The following is a 17,582-nucleotide window of genomic DNA, read 5'->3' on the forward strand; positions in this document are numbered from 1 at the left end:
TCAGACCCAAGCACCATCTGCTGGGAAGAGTTCTCATTCTACTTTGCCGAAGAGATCAACCAAATAAGAGCAGACCTAAACAAATCGTTCTACTTATGTCTCAATCATCTAAAATGCTGGAACTCAAGTGGCTAATGCTTCAGTACCCTGACACATACCTATGAATGATGTTATTTATAAGTACAAGCTATTGGTACCTGTGGAAATGTAGTCCTGATCCATAAATCCTTACTCATGATTGCAAGATCTCACCTACCTTGTTCTCTGGGCCAGGGGCTGGGTTCTTTTACTTGTCTGCGCCATATAAAGCAAGGTACCAAGCATAATAAGCCTAAATTGTGGTTCCAAGGTGCTACTGTGATATAAATAATTTCAATGGGTGTTTGCCTGAATATAGAATCAGTGAAAATCTGAACCCAGATTAGGACGAACTCCTTTACAGAGAATAAATTGGCAGTAGAATTAGATTTGCAAATGCAGTTGTCAAGAGAATAGGCCAATAATGAGTCATATAAGATGGAATTGGGTCATCTTCTTTTGTATGGCATTTGAAAAGCAACAGGCTGGGATTATAATTGAATTTTAAGGATCAAAAATCATTCTCATGCTTCTGGGGGTAGGTAGGTGGATCCCCCTTGTACCACCACTGTAAGCGTGAATGGGGCAGTTGCCCATCATGTGTCACATGTGGAAGTGGGTGTAAAGCAAGGAGGAGACCAGTGGCCCATTTTGATCATAATTTCTCTGATTTTTTTCAGATGCTGCCATGATGGAAGCTGTATAAACACACAGACTGATTCAGAACAATGGAAATCTATTTCATTATCTGCCTGAATATATTTGAAAAAATAAAGTAATTTTTGCTGGCGGAAAAAATTTCCATTTCACACACCAATAACCACACAAAGTGGTGACCAGAACAGCTCTCTCAGGTGATACTGTAAATGTCTCTGTCTTCATGTTTTCACCTCTTAGGGTACATCTACACTACCCACCGGATCGGCAGGCAGCGATCAATCCAGCAGGGGTTGATTTATCGCGTCTAGTGTAGATGCGATAAATCAACCCCTGAGCGCTCTCCCGTCAATTCCTGTACTCCACCGCCGTGAGAGGCGCAGGCAGAATCGATGGGGGAGCAGCAGCAGTCAACTCACAGCGGAGAAGACACCACGGTAAGTCGATCTAAGTACGTTGACTTCAGCTACGTTATTAGATCGATTTTCCCCCACCCCAAGCATAGACCAGGCCTTAGTAGTTAGATTTAATTTCCACTCCCCACACTCTCTGCAGGCTTTGATCCCACTTTATCATGTGATGTCTTGTAGTTTTAGTCTCTGAGCCAACTTCCAGGTGACCAATTACTGCTGAGAGTCAGCAGGTTTTGGCACCTGCTGTGACCATCTTTCAGCTCTTATTCATTGGTCATCTCAATTTATGGTGGGGATTTAGTCCAAGAATTAAGTTTAAAATGCAATAAAAAGTGATATTTATCCTAAATGAAATGTACCTGCAATTTCTCTAACTACTACATCGTTTACACCAATAAAAGACTGAGGGAATAATTATGTACAGGACACACTTGCCAGCATTTTACTTTCATGCGCTATAAATAAGCCCCAATGAACTGTAAGTCATAATAAAAAAGGCAGTGTGTGTTACTTTTATATTGTATACTGTATTTCAAGAGATGCTGCAAGTTTATATAAAAGCCATTCATCTGCCAGGGAGAAAGCTCATTACACCAGTGACATATGAGTTATACAATATCTCATGAAGGGGAAACCTCCATGCATATATCAAAAAGAAACTTCCTTTCTAGTATCTCTCTAAAGAGTGATGTTTAGCTGTGTTTCTTTGGAGAGAAGTCTTGTTTCATTCCTATCAGTCTCACAGCCTGATCCTGTCAGTCACTCATCAGTCTCTTTTAATGTCAAAAATAATGGCCAGCAATTACATAATAGGTTTCATCTATAGAGCTAAAAGCACTTTACAAAGACAGGGAAGCATCTTTATTCATCCCATTTTACAGATGAGGAAATGGAGGCACAGAAAATTAAATGCCTTCAGAGTTAATCAAGTAATTTTCATGTCAAATGAATGTTCCAAGCAAAAGTCATAGGGCTGTTGAAATGGGGCTTTATAGTAAAGCTAGTTATGGTCTTAGCTGTTGAGAGGGTACTATCTCTGCATGATGAATAATAGCTTCTTTCATGTCTATCCTGAGTCCCCCACTATAACAATGTTTCTCCTATTCATGTGATAACACCCCCTCCCCATTGGGATATCAGCAAGGTTGGAACCAGTAGTGGTAATAGGCTGTAGTCCTCAAATGGGCAAACTGAAAGCCAACTGGAGGCTGCAACATGCTCTTTGCCAGTCTGCTACATTCAGTCTGGTTCTGTGGGGACATGTTGGTCTGAATCCATCTTGTCTGCACTAGTAACTCGCTGATCTATTTTATTTTTTGCTGTGATCTTAGGAAAAAAATGTGCTGTAGACCGATGGCCCTGTTAGTAGAGACTGATTATATCACACTTTCATTGCAGCTTCTTTTACTTGCCTGCTGCTCAAATCCCATTTAAATAGTTTTCCTCTATTAGTCAGCCCTCTGGTCACATCTCTATAATGCTTTACTCACAAGTGAAACTCTTTAGAAGTCTGGGCTGTGGATATGTATATAGCTGCAACATGATTAGTTCAGCTGACAGTGAGAATTTAGTCAACCCATAAATGTAGTGGGTGTAAACCATGAATATAGTGTACCCGTGAAAATAGTGGCTGTGACAGGGGTTCTAAAAACAAACGAACAAACTGCCCCTACAAATGCTGTCAAGATTGCAGAGGAAGGCAACTGCTTAGTTACCTAGGCAATTGGGCTTCTTTGGATTGTAGGAAAATTCTAATGAGGCAAATGGCCACTGCTCACTGAGGGCAAGGAATATAAAAAGCAACAAGGGAGGCTGAAGGCTAGGCAGAGGGACCAGAAGGTTGTTCTGTTTCATCCCTACCTCTTGGCTGTTTTGTGTTTAGGATCTGGGCTGCTGGAATCTTTTTTCCTTGTGGAGGGCTAAGGGAACTTGATGTATTCAAGTGCTCCTTAGCTGCAGCTCAGGACCCGGATCCCATGCTCCAATAACAAGTAAACCAGCTACTGCCTCCAAGCCACATAGAAGATGTTTCACTCCTACCCACTCCCCCCACAAGATCTGGAACAAACACGACTTTGCAAACCATCACATTGTTCACTCTATTACAGCCCTTTCCCCACCCACTGTCTCTCTTGTTTACTTAGATTTGGGGGCAAGAAATGCCTCAGTGTGTGTGTGTTTTTTATATATTGTGTGTGCTTTGCACAATGGGGCCCCAATCTTGGTTTGTCTTTAGCTACTACCGTAATAATAATGCTATAGAGAACACAACTGCAGTGGCAGTAAGAAAGGGTGTGAGGGACAATCCTTTTGAGCTTTCTTTTTCCATCTCTGATGTCTATGATTCTCATCCTGTGCTGAGTAATTAACTAAAACTGAGATTTCTCTCTTCTCTGGTGTATAATAGACTGTATCCCTACCACCCAAAGGGATATATGGAGTGAAACCTGGAAAACCAAACAATCCTGATTGATGACATGGTAATGTATTTTACAATGATAAACCTTTGGGAAGGTTTAACCAGGTGTGGAACCTATAGAAATATCTTTCTGGCCTACATCCTAGCAAGACACAACCAAATAAATACACCAGAGAGTGCTACACAAACATAAATAGGCTCCTAGGTGTTCAACTCTTCCCGATCCTTTCCTCAAATTGTGCCATTATTGACAGGTACATGAGTCTCCAAAGTGCTGGAGAAATGGCTCTGCTTGTTAGTTGTCTTGTGAATTGTCCCTTTTGTTTGTTTACACCCAAGCAATTCTTAGGAAGAGTAGTAAATAAAATATTACGAAATGGTGACCGCTCATCTAAACTTGAAGTTCACTCAAGGTCATGTATAAAATGCCCAGGGAAATGAAAACAGGATTCAGTGTTATTCTTTAGCTTTCAGGATAAGTCACCCACATTCATCTGGGGAAATCTGAGGTTTTGCCTCATTAAGAAGTGAATATTGTGGCATATGGGAGATGAAGGGATTGTGGAAAGTAAGGTGCCTGCGGTACAAATCAGAACAAAGAATTTACCAGTAGTAAAATACATTGCTTATCTTATTTTAAAACTCTCCTAAGGATTTACCTCAACCTATCTTGTGTAAATCTTGCAAGAAATCTGCACCCTGAATATATGTCTCAGTTCAGGGCAACTACACCTGTATTTCCCCTCCATAGTCCATCAACTCCTGGCTCCTCACTAGTCACCTCTTTTGGGCAGAGATGCACATCTCCCTCCCTCCTGACCAGAATTTTTCCAGGCTGCATAGTTCCCTGCTTACATTTTGAATTCCCCAACAAATCACAGTGCGTAAGCAAGCTTGCTTTGCCTTCTCCTCAGAGGCTGTAAGCAGTGTAATTGCCCACAGTTACATGATCACACAGCCCTTTCTAATCAATTACATTTATTCTTAAGATAAAAGCATTAAAGAGAAAACATATTAGAACAAATAAAAGAACTTGCATGCTAATAAGCTTTTCAAAGATCACGCCAACTCCACCAAGGACTCTGGCAGTCCTTCAATCCCCACATAGGGGTATTTCTGTGGTTACAAGTTCATAACACCTTTTCCTCAGAACAAGAATACCTATGCATTTGTGAGTCACACCGTTATACACTTTGGTTCTTTGATCTGCAGACACCATGAATATATAATCAGCCAACCAATGGATTTCTCCTCAAGGGGTAGCTTTAAAAGATTGGGTCTGGCAGTGGGGAATTTGCATTCCCTTCCTCCCAAGTATTTCCTAGGAAACCCACTCAAATTAAAATCTTCAGTCTGGTCTGGCTCATTGTTTAACAGGAGTCCTTTGAAACTCATAACACTTCCCAGGCTTTACATAATCATCTCTCCCCACTTCTTTACACACAATCCCATAATAATACATAAACATTTGCCTTTTAAATATAACGAACTCCTAAAATACTTAAACTTAATTCAATAAGATTTGTCTAGGATATAGCAGGAAATTACCATATCTGTCACACTGAGGCCTGGCATCTTACACAGAAGTAAACTTTTGAAAATCAGAAGGACCTAAGTGTGGAGTTGGGTGCTGAATTTAGGGACTCATACATGAAAATGCTGGTGTCAGTAGCACAATGGAACTTACAAACACAGTCTTTCAAAACATGGTGTCTTCAATGTCATTGATAGAATAATGCAGGAAGGAGACATTCCTGTTTTGAGGTGACTGAAATTTTTGTAGCACTGTTTTTTTCCATTGAAAAATGGCAATTTTTAACTAAAATGTTTGCAAAACTCACTTTTTCAAAAATTTATTTTTTGTTATTGGCAATATCATCTAAATGTTCACAGAAATGTTTTAATAACTATTTCCATGTAGTCTTCCATTTTTAAAAATTTCAATTAAAATTTTCAGTTAAAAAAATCATTTAAATGGGTCCTTGTGAATGGAAACAAATTTGCAATATAAAAAAAGGTTTTGTTTTGTTTTGTTTTGTTTTTTTCCCTCCTGCCCTCAGCAAGCTCTCTTCATAGGGGGGAGGGATAGCTCAGTGTTTTGAGCATTGGCCTACTAAACCCAGGGTTGTGAGTTCAATCCTTGAAGGGGCCATTTAGGGATCTTGGGTAAAAAGTCTGTCTGGGGATTGGCCCTGCTTTGAGCAGGGGGTTGGACTAGATGACCTCCTGAGGTCCCTTCCAACCTTGATATTCTATGTAGTTTTAGAGAAGGAGATTTTAACTGCTGTGTGGCATAAGGAAATGAGACAACCCCCTCCCCCCAATAGAAACAACAAATATTTTCCTATAGTGCTTCTACAGTAACCAGTGGGGATGGGGAGGAGGTTGGTTCTCCCTCTCATTTATCTGTCTTGGATCTGCTTGCTTCAAATAACTGTGGGAGAGCTCAAACAACATAAGCTATGACCTCCTCATGTCTCATAAGCAAAGCAGACTTGTACTTGATCAGTGCTGGGATGAGAGCCTCCTGGAGAACAGTCATGTGTTGTAGTTAGCAGTGAGGTAATTCATTAGGTACCACCCTTCTTCTTTCTGAATTACTCCTTTACTAATATTCCAGGACAGTGTTTGAAGTGCTGTTGCTGTGGGAATTGTCTTTCAGATGAGACATAAAACCACATTTCTGATTATTCATGTCGATTAAAGATCCCCAGATACTTTTTCACAAGAGTAGAGCTGTTAACTCAGACATCCTGGCTGAATTCCAGTTTCAGTAATTACACACTGTTTATCTGGACTTCATCTGTATTCAGTTCAATTTTGTTCACTTCAAGAGAGATTTGTCCCTTTGCAGAGGGCCAGCACAAGGCCTTTAGACTGTTTTGAGGACTTGCATGGTGCATAAGCTTTATTCTAGCAGTGCAAGGATGAGTTTCACCTTTCCTGTCCAAAGTTATCAAATATCTGGTGCAACCCATTTCAGTGGCAGGTGAATGATTCCTTTAATACAGAGTGTATGGTCACTTAGTACATTTTCCTTCAAAATGATCCAAGGCACTTTATAAATATAAGATTATTGCTGTCTTCTCTGTTTTTACCTCAAGTTTTTGTAGCATTCTGTGCATGCTCCAGAAGATTCAGATTAATTTCATGGGACTAAAGTCTATACTTTTACTGTCTGCTCCCATTGGAAATAAGAGCGCTAGAAATTGCTGCTGCTCCAGCTCTGGAATCAGCTGATAGAAGGCCTGACTCAATGCTGTGTTACTCCGGTTTTATGCTGGTGTAGCACCTTTGATTTCAATGTAATTACATGGGCATGAAACTGGAGTCACACACTGGTGAATCAGGTCCCTTGGTTGTAGGACAAAATAATTAAATGTAATAGAAGTTGTAGCTTCTAAATGAAGATATATGGCATTTTGGAATAAGAATGGCTTATAGTGATTACACATTCAGTAACAAACACGTCGCTGTATAGTCAGCTATTGCTTTAGTTGTATTGATTTTTTTTTAAAGAACACTTGTAATTTTACAAGAGTTTTCATTTTTCTTGGTGCTTCCTAGTGATTTATAATCCAATAGAAAATGTCCCTGCATTGGATAGCCCTAATCCTGCAACTAGATCTGAACAAGGAGTTTGCACCTCCATGGAGCCCTAAGATTTGCCCAAGCAAATCCAGTTGCAGGATAGAGACTTTTATGTTTTTGTTACATATCTATTTTTTTTTCTTATCAAAGTTCCTAAATATATATTAGGCATATGTACAATGAATATGCCCATTCCTAGAAAGGGCAGCACCATGAGCATGTGTTAAAGTTAAACGTGCTTAAGTGCCATTGATTTCACTTAATTTAAGTGCTTGCTTTAAGTTAAGCAGGTGCTCAAGTGCCATTCCTGGATAGGGATTTATTCCTGAACTGGGGTCTCAGGTCAAAGCATAAGGCTACATTGTTTAGAAGACTTTATGAATGAATGAAAAGAAAAGTTTTTTGCTGTCCAGGAGTCCCCAGCCTCACCTCATGGGCTAAATAAGTCTTTTTAGGACACAAAGTTTAATTACAATATATTGAATAACCTCTTAAAGGGTACATGTTTGGACACTTTTCTGTGATCACCAGGCATAAAATGAAGGACACAGCAGTGTAGGATGGCTACAGCTATTGACATCCCGGCAGAGATGAAAGAGAAAAAGGAGACAGTTCCTTTTGTTATTCGGAAAGAGGAAACTTTGCCTTCTCTGTCTCATGTCAGTTGTTAGATTGTCACTGGGTGGCACTCACTTGCAAATTCACTGATTTGTACAAATAAATGAACAGTAACAATTAATTACACACTCCATGAGTACAACTCTGTGGGAAACCAGAAACTGTGCAGACTTGCAGAGGCTCCTGTCCCTGCTGTGTGATCAGGAACCTCATTAACATGCCATGCAATCTCTGTCAATTCCCTCTAGCTATCATTTTTTCTTGCTCTTCTGATTATGAAAACAGAACCTGGCTGTGTTCGGTGGAGTCAGCTAGAAATCTGAATGCACATAGCCTTGGGGAAAGGAAGGAGCTGGTAATACCAAATTTGGCCTATGGAGAATTCCTATACTTGCCACGTAAAATGCCTTAATCCCCATCAAAAGACCTCCTGGTAGGTGCTGCGTATGGTGAGCTCTAACATGAACTAATGAAGCTGCAAAGTGTTATGTTTAGCACAGCAAGGGGAATAGGCTGAGCATTAGGGCCAGCGTTTTGAAAGCTATTTATGCACCTAACTCCCCTTTTATTCTCAAAGGAGAATGCTTGCCTTCTGTCTAGGCAGCTTTCAAAGAGGAGCACTATGCAGGGACTTGACATCTGGGGCAAAATTATAGGGCTAGCGGGCGTGGCTAAGTGTTTGGGTGAGCAGCTGGGATTTTCAGAATCTACATGGGAATGCACATAAAGAGTTTAGAGCCTGAAAATTAGGCAAGGGTGAACCTCATGACATGTAACTCACTGGAATCAGGCTCAGGTGAGCTCAAGATCTGTCCCTATTGGGTTCCATAGTCACAAAAGAGGCATCAGTCAGGTCATGTGAGAGATACTGACATTAATACAGACAGGCAGAAGGGTCTAGCTTACTGGATAGGGACGGCTGAGCAGTAAGTTAAGCAACAGCTAGAGAGATAGGGCTTGGGTAGGCAGGCTGTGGAGAACTTGGCTTTCTTCGCCAAGCACCCACAGTTCTCACTGATTTTAGTGGAAGCTTTGGGTATTTAGCACCTTTGAATATCCAGCAACTTAACAGGGTCCCTAAATATGGATTTTGGTGTTTCATGTTGGAAATCCAGGCTTGAAAGCTTTGCCATATGTTTTTTATATGTTTTCAAAGCACTTTGGGATCCTTCAGCTGTCATGTGAATATCAAAGTGTACATTTTCCAAAGGGACTAGTAATTGTGGATGCCTTTATATCGGGTACCCAACTTGAGATCCCTTTAAAGAGGCCTGGTATTCATAAAGTGCTGAGCACTCGCCCTCTGAAGATCAGGCCCCTTTAAGGTGTTCCAAGTTGGTCACCCAAAATCACTAGTTGTTGCTGACAATGTAAGTCCTTCTATTTAATTATAATGGTTGTTTCTTACTAGAAAATATATACTACAGCATTTTTCTGCAACACCTAACTTCCAGGAGTAAGTTTGGTACTTGGGGTAAATACTGTCACATACTACAGTGTTCACTGAGCACATGGTGTTCACTGATCTGGAAAAAGCCTTTGACCAAGTTCCAAGGGAAGTCATCTGGTGATATATGAGGCGAAAATGGTATCAGAACTTTGTGTGGTTCGTTTAAGACATCAATAGTCAGAACTTCTAGTGGTGAAACAGATGAACTATTGGTAAAGGTGGGAGTGTATCCGGTATCAGCACTGAGCCCTTTCTTGTTTCTCCTCTTCTTGGATAGCCTCACAAGAAACATACAGAAGGAGGGCCGCTTGGAGTATATTGTTTGCAGATGATAACCTTCTATGCAGTGAGGCAAAAGATGGTCTAGAAGAGGATCTTGATAAATGAGTTGGAGAGACATGGGCTCAAAATAAGCAGAGGAAAAACAAAATACATGGCTTATTATTTCAGTAGTGTGAACACTGAAGAATTATCCTAGATGGGCAGACAACACATAAAAAACAAAATTTCGGGAATCTGGGTTCCAGAATCGGGGAAATGGAGGATGAAATTAGACCAGGATAATACATGTCTGGCTCAAATGGAGAAAGATAAGTGGTGTAGTATGTGACAGGAATATACTAGTAAAATTAAAAGGGAAAAGCTATAAAACAGCAGTCTGTCCTGCTTTAATGTATGGTGTTGGGCAACAAAGAAAAAACATGAGCAAACAATCTGTTCCACAGAAACCCAAATGTTGAGATGAAGCAAGAAAGACCAGCTGAGCAATGTGTATGTTAGACATGCTCAAAGTAACACCTATAACTGAAAAATAATAATAATAATAAAGGAACACTGGCTCAGATGGCTTGCTTATGTAAAGCACAGTCCTGACAACTATGTGGGTAATAGAGTACAATAGACCCAGATTGAAGTAAAAAAATAAAGAGGCTGACCAAAGAAGAAGTGGTGGAATGTCATAAAGAAAGATGTTAATATGTGGTGTGAGAGAATATGGCATTGAACAGAGCTTTTTGGAGGGAGAGGACTCATAGACCAGACTCCATTTGATGGGATTAACACAAGGAAGAAGATGACTATAGCATACTGCAATATTTGTAAGAGGTTGCATTTGTCTTTTCCCTAGTTCCTGTCAAAAGTAGTATACGAAAATAAAGTGCTGGCACTGACAATGGTTTATAGAATTCTCCTCTCTGAGTGGCAGTATTTTTCCCTATAATAAATGACTTTGTTTGTATTCAGTTCATCCTTTTTATCCCTGATATCTTTTACCTATAGTATTTGTTGTGCTTAAAGCACAAATAGAACATTCATGAGAAGATTCATCTATAACTCTATTCAGTCAATAGAAGTGTTTTCCCTTCCCATTACCTACCACAGCACTGACATTTTATTGCACGCTGAAATAGCAAACAAGGGGAAAGACTGAGTCATTTTATTCTCACGTCTAAACATAAAAAAATGAGACCTCTTTGCAAAAATACAAGTAATTGCTGCCACATTCAAGAGCGCCACTGTTCATCAAGGGGAGAGTATTCGGGAGATGAAAAACAGGGAACTGAATAACAGCCTGTCATGTTATACCTCTGTTGAAATGCCAGGACTCGCATATGTCCTTTCTTTCAATTAATGTTTTTACCTGATGGCTGCTAGGTGTCACAGTACATTTATATACCTAAGTGCTTATATCTCCCCTGCCTCCTCGAAGTATCTGAAAATTTCACAAATATTCATGAGTTTAGCCTCCCAACACCCTTGTGAGATAGGGAAGTATCATCCCCATTTTACAAATGGAGAACTGAGGCAAGTGATTTGTCCAGCATCACACAGTGACTCTGTTGCCCAACAAAGATCTGAGCATTGGTCCACTCCTTTAACGACAGAATTATGTTTTCTCCATAAAATGGTAACAAGTTCATGACTGTGCACATGCAAAACAGAATGACTCAGAACTGTGTGCTTCCAAATCCATAGGCTTCTACCATGTGTTCAAAGGAGACTTGCAAAACTGCCATGAAAAGATAGCTGTGTAGCTGCATGATCTATTTAGCTACCCATTGTCATAATGAGTGGGGGTGATGGGAGGAGGGAGGAAATGGTTTCTTATTCACTGTTTTTTTGTTTTTGTTTTTAATTGCTGGCCCTGAGCAAGTGGACCAAAATTCTGCCAGGCAGTACTACAGAGACTCTGTTAACATGAACCCTTATAACCTTTCTTCTAATCACTAGAAGTTAGCAATACCCAGAACCACAGATCCTCCCCTAAATCAGTCTCTGGTGAGACTGTACTGGGAGAAGGATGTGACCACAAGCTACTTTTGGCTTCTAATCATAGGGCCAGTTTTACACTGGTCCTATCAAATTTTAGAGCTGTCTAAGGTTTCTCTAAAACTCTGTCAGCTTATAATAGCTCCCAAGAAGCCCTATGACAGCTGGGAATAGCTGGATCACAGCTCATCCGTAAAAAGCTGCATGAAGGAAGCCATTTGCAGTGCACAACAATATGTTTTGTTGGCCCTATAAAATCCCAAGGCTATGCTATGTACACTTGTGCACCATCTACTGGAACTTTATCTATTGACTAACTGTTTCCATATACGTGTTGGTCCCAGAATATGAGAGAGACAAGGTAAGTGAGGTAATATCTTTTATTGGAGCAACTTCTGTTGATGAAAGAGAGAAGCTTTCAAAGCTGTAGCTGGAGCTTCTCTCTTATTTCCATATATATAAATAGCATTGTCATAATTGCTGTGATCATGCTGTTCCTTGTCCCTTTGATCATGGAAATACCCCCTACACTAGGGGGGTGGTATATGAGTGAGAAATTCTGGCTCTGTGAGCAGGGGCACTAGAACTAGGGGTGCTTGGAATGAAATTTCATCCCCTAGCTTGAAGTAATAATAGCAACCGAATGTATGGTTTCTAGTGTATACAGGGTTAAAAGTTTGGTTCAATGGCTTTCAGTATTCACACTGTAAAAATTGTTCCAGTTTCCCTGTCTGAATATTGAGAATTCACCTATGACTCATGAATCCCAGACTGGCAAGATGCAGTCAGTATATTCCCTTTTTGTGACAGAAGATAGTAGTGAGCGCTTCCTCTTGTAGAGTTCTCAGTTCTTCTTGTCGTCCCTTCTCTTCAATGTGCATAAATGGCATAAGGAGTAGCTAGTAAGACATTATGGTGTGCACTGCAGTCTCTGTGTTCTCCCAGTGCCTAACAAGGCTAAAGGAACAGAGTGAAACAAAACTGGTTTGCAGCCAGAATGCAGGATGACAAGTAGAATTTGGATTAGGATTTGGCAGACGTCAGGTTTAGTTGAATGTCCATCCATTTCTATTTTATCTGAGTCTTGCCACTCCATCCTAACAGGCTGAGATAAGGGTCTAGTGACTAGCAAACTGGGGCAAGATATCAATAGGCACTGCAAAATCCTGCGTCCACTAGCTGAACCTCACATCCAAACAGGGCCTGAAATAAGTGGCCTCTCCGTTCAGTTTCCCTTGTTGTAAATGCCTGAGTTGCCAGCCCCAGCTACTTCACTGAATGCCTTCTCCAGCTTCACTCATTGCTTACTGCCCTTTGGGAGGAAGAACATACCTAGTCTTATGGGGATACTAAACAACGGAGACAATTAAACTTGAGATCCAGGTTATCCTTGGATGAGCCACCCTAAAAATATATGTTCCTGAACAATCATAGGTTTAGTGTTTTTAATTTTAAATCAGAGCCTTCTGGACCTATAACACTGAATAAGATCCTCATGTCTTTTTTTTCTGCTCCCATTTTAATAGTAGTGCTCCATGAGATGGAAGAAGGCTATTGGTGTTACACTCTCCAGGCATTGATGGTGTTGAAGTTTATTTTTCTATCAACAATTGTGTGTGTCATGGGCAGTGAGCAGAATAACAGGAAACCAACGATGGGTTAATCCCAAATAAACTCAGTCCCAGGAATGGTCATCATCAGCTACATCCACTCTAAATCCTGTTCCTGGGAGAAGAAAGGTTGTCCAGATTCACATGGTCTCCTGGTGAAAATGTCTCTTGTACTAAGGGCTGTATTCCTGTTTGCTGTGGCAATGTTATAGCTGTGACACTGTGTCGTCAAGCATAAGGCTGGAGGACTGTAGAAAAGAAACCAGTGAGAACTACTCTGGAGGAGGCAGATGTGGGAGCCAGACCCTCAGCTCCTTTCTTCCCGACTCTCCATTTTAATTGCTACAACAAAGAGTGGGGGGTTATCATCTTGGCAAATGGTCTGTATCGGACTTTAATAGAGACAACAAATAACAAGCCAGGCAGAAGTAAAAGGCGTTCAATCTTTCCATTAATCTGTGATAATCTCATGATTTATGGGTTATTTACCCAATGAGTTTATGCTCCAGGTTTGTCTGGCTATAGGAAATGGGTGGGAGAGAAGAATGGAACGGATGAGAGTGACATCTGTCTGTTCGTGGTAATTAAGCCGAAATGTGCAAAGTTGCAGAGCTCTAACTGCTCCCGTTAAACTGTTGATGAGCAGTAAAATCACTGATTAAATTTTAAGCAGAGGGAAATGGGCCAGCCTCCTGATCTGGGGAGGCTAATGGAGTGGAGTATGTGCAATTATGTGTGCGGTGTGACTGTGCTAGTGGGAAGACAATTGGGCCAAGCACCGAATGGTACAGCCAACAAGCACAGCAAACAGTGAGCCAGCACCGACTTGCAGTCTCTCACCCACAGAAGGCAGGTTTCCGAGCACCGTTCCGTGAGGGTAGGTGGACTGGGTCTGAGTGGCACCTGCATGGCCATATATTTTCCAACACACACACGAACTCTGCATATGAATCACAGTCATGGTAGGGGAGAATATCTTAACACCTGAGAATTAACTATTTTGCCACTGTCTCAATATGCTGATTACCTCAGGCAACCCACCTATTGTGTCTCTGCCTCATTCAGTTCCCCATCTGCTAAATAGGAGAGCAATATACTTATCTACCTCAACGGCACATTGTAAGGCTTAATTGATGTTTTTAAAGCACTTTGAAAGATCTAAGATGAAAGGCACTATACAAATTCAGTGAGTTAATTATTATATCCATCATTATCACTATTAATTATTATTATCTAATACAGCTCTGTTCTTTTTCACAGAGTGAATCCTCCTCTACCACCCATGTCTGGCTCAGATGCTTTCTTTGCTAACCATTTGGCAGGTCACCTGCTTGAGCGAACCAGAGGCATTGTTCTCTGGCATGTGCAGTGTCACAGAGCTCTGAGTAATGAATGAGCCCATTACAACTTTACGGTAGGAGAGACAGGTTATTCCTTTGTCAAATCACTGCACACACTGTCCTCCTTCCTTGTTCCAATTACTCAGGAGGTGATGGCACTTTCTCTTCCACAGCCTTTCAGGCAACCATTGATGCATATTTAGGACAGGGATAGGTACAATACTTTCAGCACAGACCTTCAGATCCTGTCACCCGGGAATGAAGCTGACGATGGTGACTAACGCTCTGAACTTACTTTGAAATGATCCTTTTTTTAAAGAAAACAACAACAAAGAAAAAGAAATAAAAAGGGAAATGAAAAAAGAGTTCCTGCTTCACATACTGAAGGATTCATTGAAGTAAACATAAAACCCCAAAACATCCAGACCATATTGCTTTATGAGACAGATCTTTGTAGTGAGAATGGCCAATGTCTGTGTAGTGCCTTTCATCCCAAAAGTTTCCAGAGCACATTAGAGAATGTTTCACCCCAGAGGTGGCCGCCCTTCTTATAAACCTGATAGCCCTTTAGCAGCTGACAGCAACACTATACAGCAGTTTAGGGCAGGAAGTAATGAAGAATATCGCAGGGGTAATTTTGTTTTGCAGAGTTATCCAAATATATATTTAGCCCTGACACCAGGTTAACCTTAATCTACTGAGAACATATAGTTTCAATGTTCCATAAAACTGAGTGTGTCCTCTGCCTGTACATTATTGCCTTCATGGGTTTTTCTCCTCTTTAGTATTGGAGTAATTTGAATTTGACCCATTTAACTGATTTGGGAGGATCTAGTTAAATGAAAAAAGGAATGAACCATTTATCAGCAGACTCAGGTTCTGATCTTTGGATCTGGTTGAGCTCTGCTGGCTGCAAGATGGGAAAACAGGAAAGGAAACTGACTTTATGCTATTTTTGCAGTGCCCACATCTAGTCAGCCTGGGTTTGTTTTGGCCTCAAGGCTGCTCCAAGTTATGGCCAGCTGCAGCAGCAACCCTGAAGGGGTCAATACCGCAGCTAAGGATAACCAGAGCACAGCAGAACTTCAGCCACCGCCCACACCCTCTGGCTGCCAGATCTAAGCCCACCAGAGATTACCCCAGCCTGGGAGAATTCTCTGGTGTCTGTTTTAAATCAGCATTATGGTCCCTTTGTGTCACAAAAGCAGCACAAAGAAGTTGGTGTGGGAACAAGGATTTGCCTCACAGTATATTAAGGGCTTATGACTTGTGACCCTCTAAGAAGAAAAGTGGCATCACCTGACTACCATATATACTCGTTCATAAGCCAAATATTTTTGGTAAAAAAGTGACGCATCAGAGAGCAGAGGTCGGCTTATAATGGGTCTACACCAAAATTTGATGATTTTAAACTCTATGGAATCATTGAATTGAATATCTAATACATTGTTGTTTTGTTTACCTGGAGCGTCTGCAAGCATGGAGGCCCTCGGCTCTCTGTGGCCATGGTTCGCCGCTCCCATTGGCTGGGAATGGCGAACCGCGGCCACAGGGAGCTGAGGGGCTCCATGCCTGCAGAGGCTCCAAGTAAACAAAACGTCCTGCCAGTGGCTTACCCTGACAGGCCGGGAGCCAAAGTTTGCCAACCCATTTATTGATGTCAATACTGCAGCCTTTTAAAGTTACAAAGGCTTTGTGTAGTGGACTAGATTGTCTTGAAAGGAATACTAAAAGAACAGTGCTGCAGATCTGCATGACATTTGACCCATGCATTTCACAAAATGCTATGCCTTACAAGCCAATCAGAAAAATACAGTGAATAATAGTATTATAGCACTGGTGTCAGTCCGCTACTGTGTAATTTGATCTCTTCATGCATTTCTACCAATGGACCTCCTGGAGCATCTGCAGGCACCGAGCCCCTCAGTTCCCAGTGTCCGCAGTTTGCCGTTCCCAGCCAATGGGAGCTGCGGGAAGAGGCACCACTTCCCGCAGCTCCCATTGGCTGGAAACAGCAAACCGTGGACACTGGGAGCTGAAGGGCTCCGTGCCTATGAGCGCTCCAGGTAAACAAAACATCCAGGCCCGCTAGCGGCTTACCCTAACAGGCCAGGAGCCAAAGTTTGCCAACCCCTGAAATATAGGGTCAGCTTATGAAAGGTTCATACAGTTTTTGCTATTTTTACCTAACCATTTTGGGGGGTCGGCTTATAAACGAACGGTCTAATGAAGGAGTATATACAGTAAATTACTCCAAGAGGCGGATGGAATTTGGGAAAGCCTGGGGTAATCTTGCCATATATACAAGAAAGGAGGGTGCATGTATGCCAGTGAAAGAGATAATGCCCCTGCACATGTGAGCAATGGTGAAGAGAGGGTACATGCAGCTCTTGTGTTGCTTTGTAGGGGTAAGCACAGTCTCAGCCTCCTGGTGCATAGAGGTTGAAGGGTTCCAGGTTGTCAGTGCTAGAATCCTATCAGGATAGGACAAGAGTGGGTCCATGTCCGTACAACAGTCACCCTGAGATGTGATTTACACTATGAACAAGTTTGAGAGCTTCTTTAGCAGATGTTGTTGCTGTATGCATTCTTCTAGTCCTGCCTGAGCCATTTGGGATATGCTTCTGGGGCAATGTGCTTTCACCTCCTGCTGCTAGTGGCTCAAAGTCAGAAACTAGTCCTTGTTGTACTTATAAAATGCATTGATCAAACTTCCCAGGGTTCATGCACAAAACTGAAATCATTTATTAAATAGCAGAGTAACAATGGTCACATTGACCCAGTGCTAATTAAGAGTAGCCAGTGAAAAGATTTAGCAAAGTCCCCACCCCAGGATAAGACTCTCAGCCCTCTACAACAGTTTCCCAAGCAAATTTCTGTACAAACAGATGGACTTCGCAGGATGTGCTGATCATCATTAAGCTTCAAACATGCCCAGTCTATGTTATATAAATACTGGCAATTTTTGTACAAGTGAGGATGAGCATCCAGATTCAGGCTTCTGAGGTTCTCCACCATCGATTTATGTGTAACGTGGCTATAATTGGGAGTCATGTGAAGCACCTTTTTCAGTGTAATGTTGCTGTTGTAATGCCAGCGTGTGCATTTCTTTTATAATAAGTGCTGCTGTCATTTGGC

At 41.4% G+C, this 17,582-nt stretch overlaps 1 long non-coding RNA gene across 1 annotated transcript; it reads left to right on the forward strand.

The window, feature by feature from the left end:
* Positions 1 to 11,648: 11,648 nt before the first annotated feature.
* Positions 11,649 to 13,559, forward strand: LOC135982744 (uncharacterized). Its single transcript, XR_010600291.1, has 2 exons — positions 11,649 to 11,855; positions 13,021 to 13,559. It is a non-coding gene; the product is annotated as an uncharacterized LOC135982744 (long non-coding RNA).
* The last annotated feature ends 4,023 nt before the right edge of the window (positions 13,560 to 17,582 follow it).

This window comes from Chrysemys picta, chromosome 4 (assembly GCF_011386835.1).
Source record: "Chrysemys picta bellii isolate R12L10 chromosome 4, ASM1138683v2, whole genome shotgun sequence".
In the NCBI taxonomy this organism is placed as follows: domain Eukaryota; kingdom Metazoa; phylum Chordata; order Testudines; family Emydidae; genus Chrysemys; species Chrysemys picta.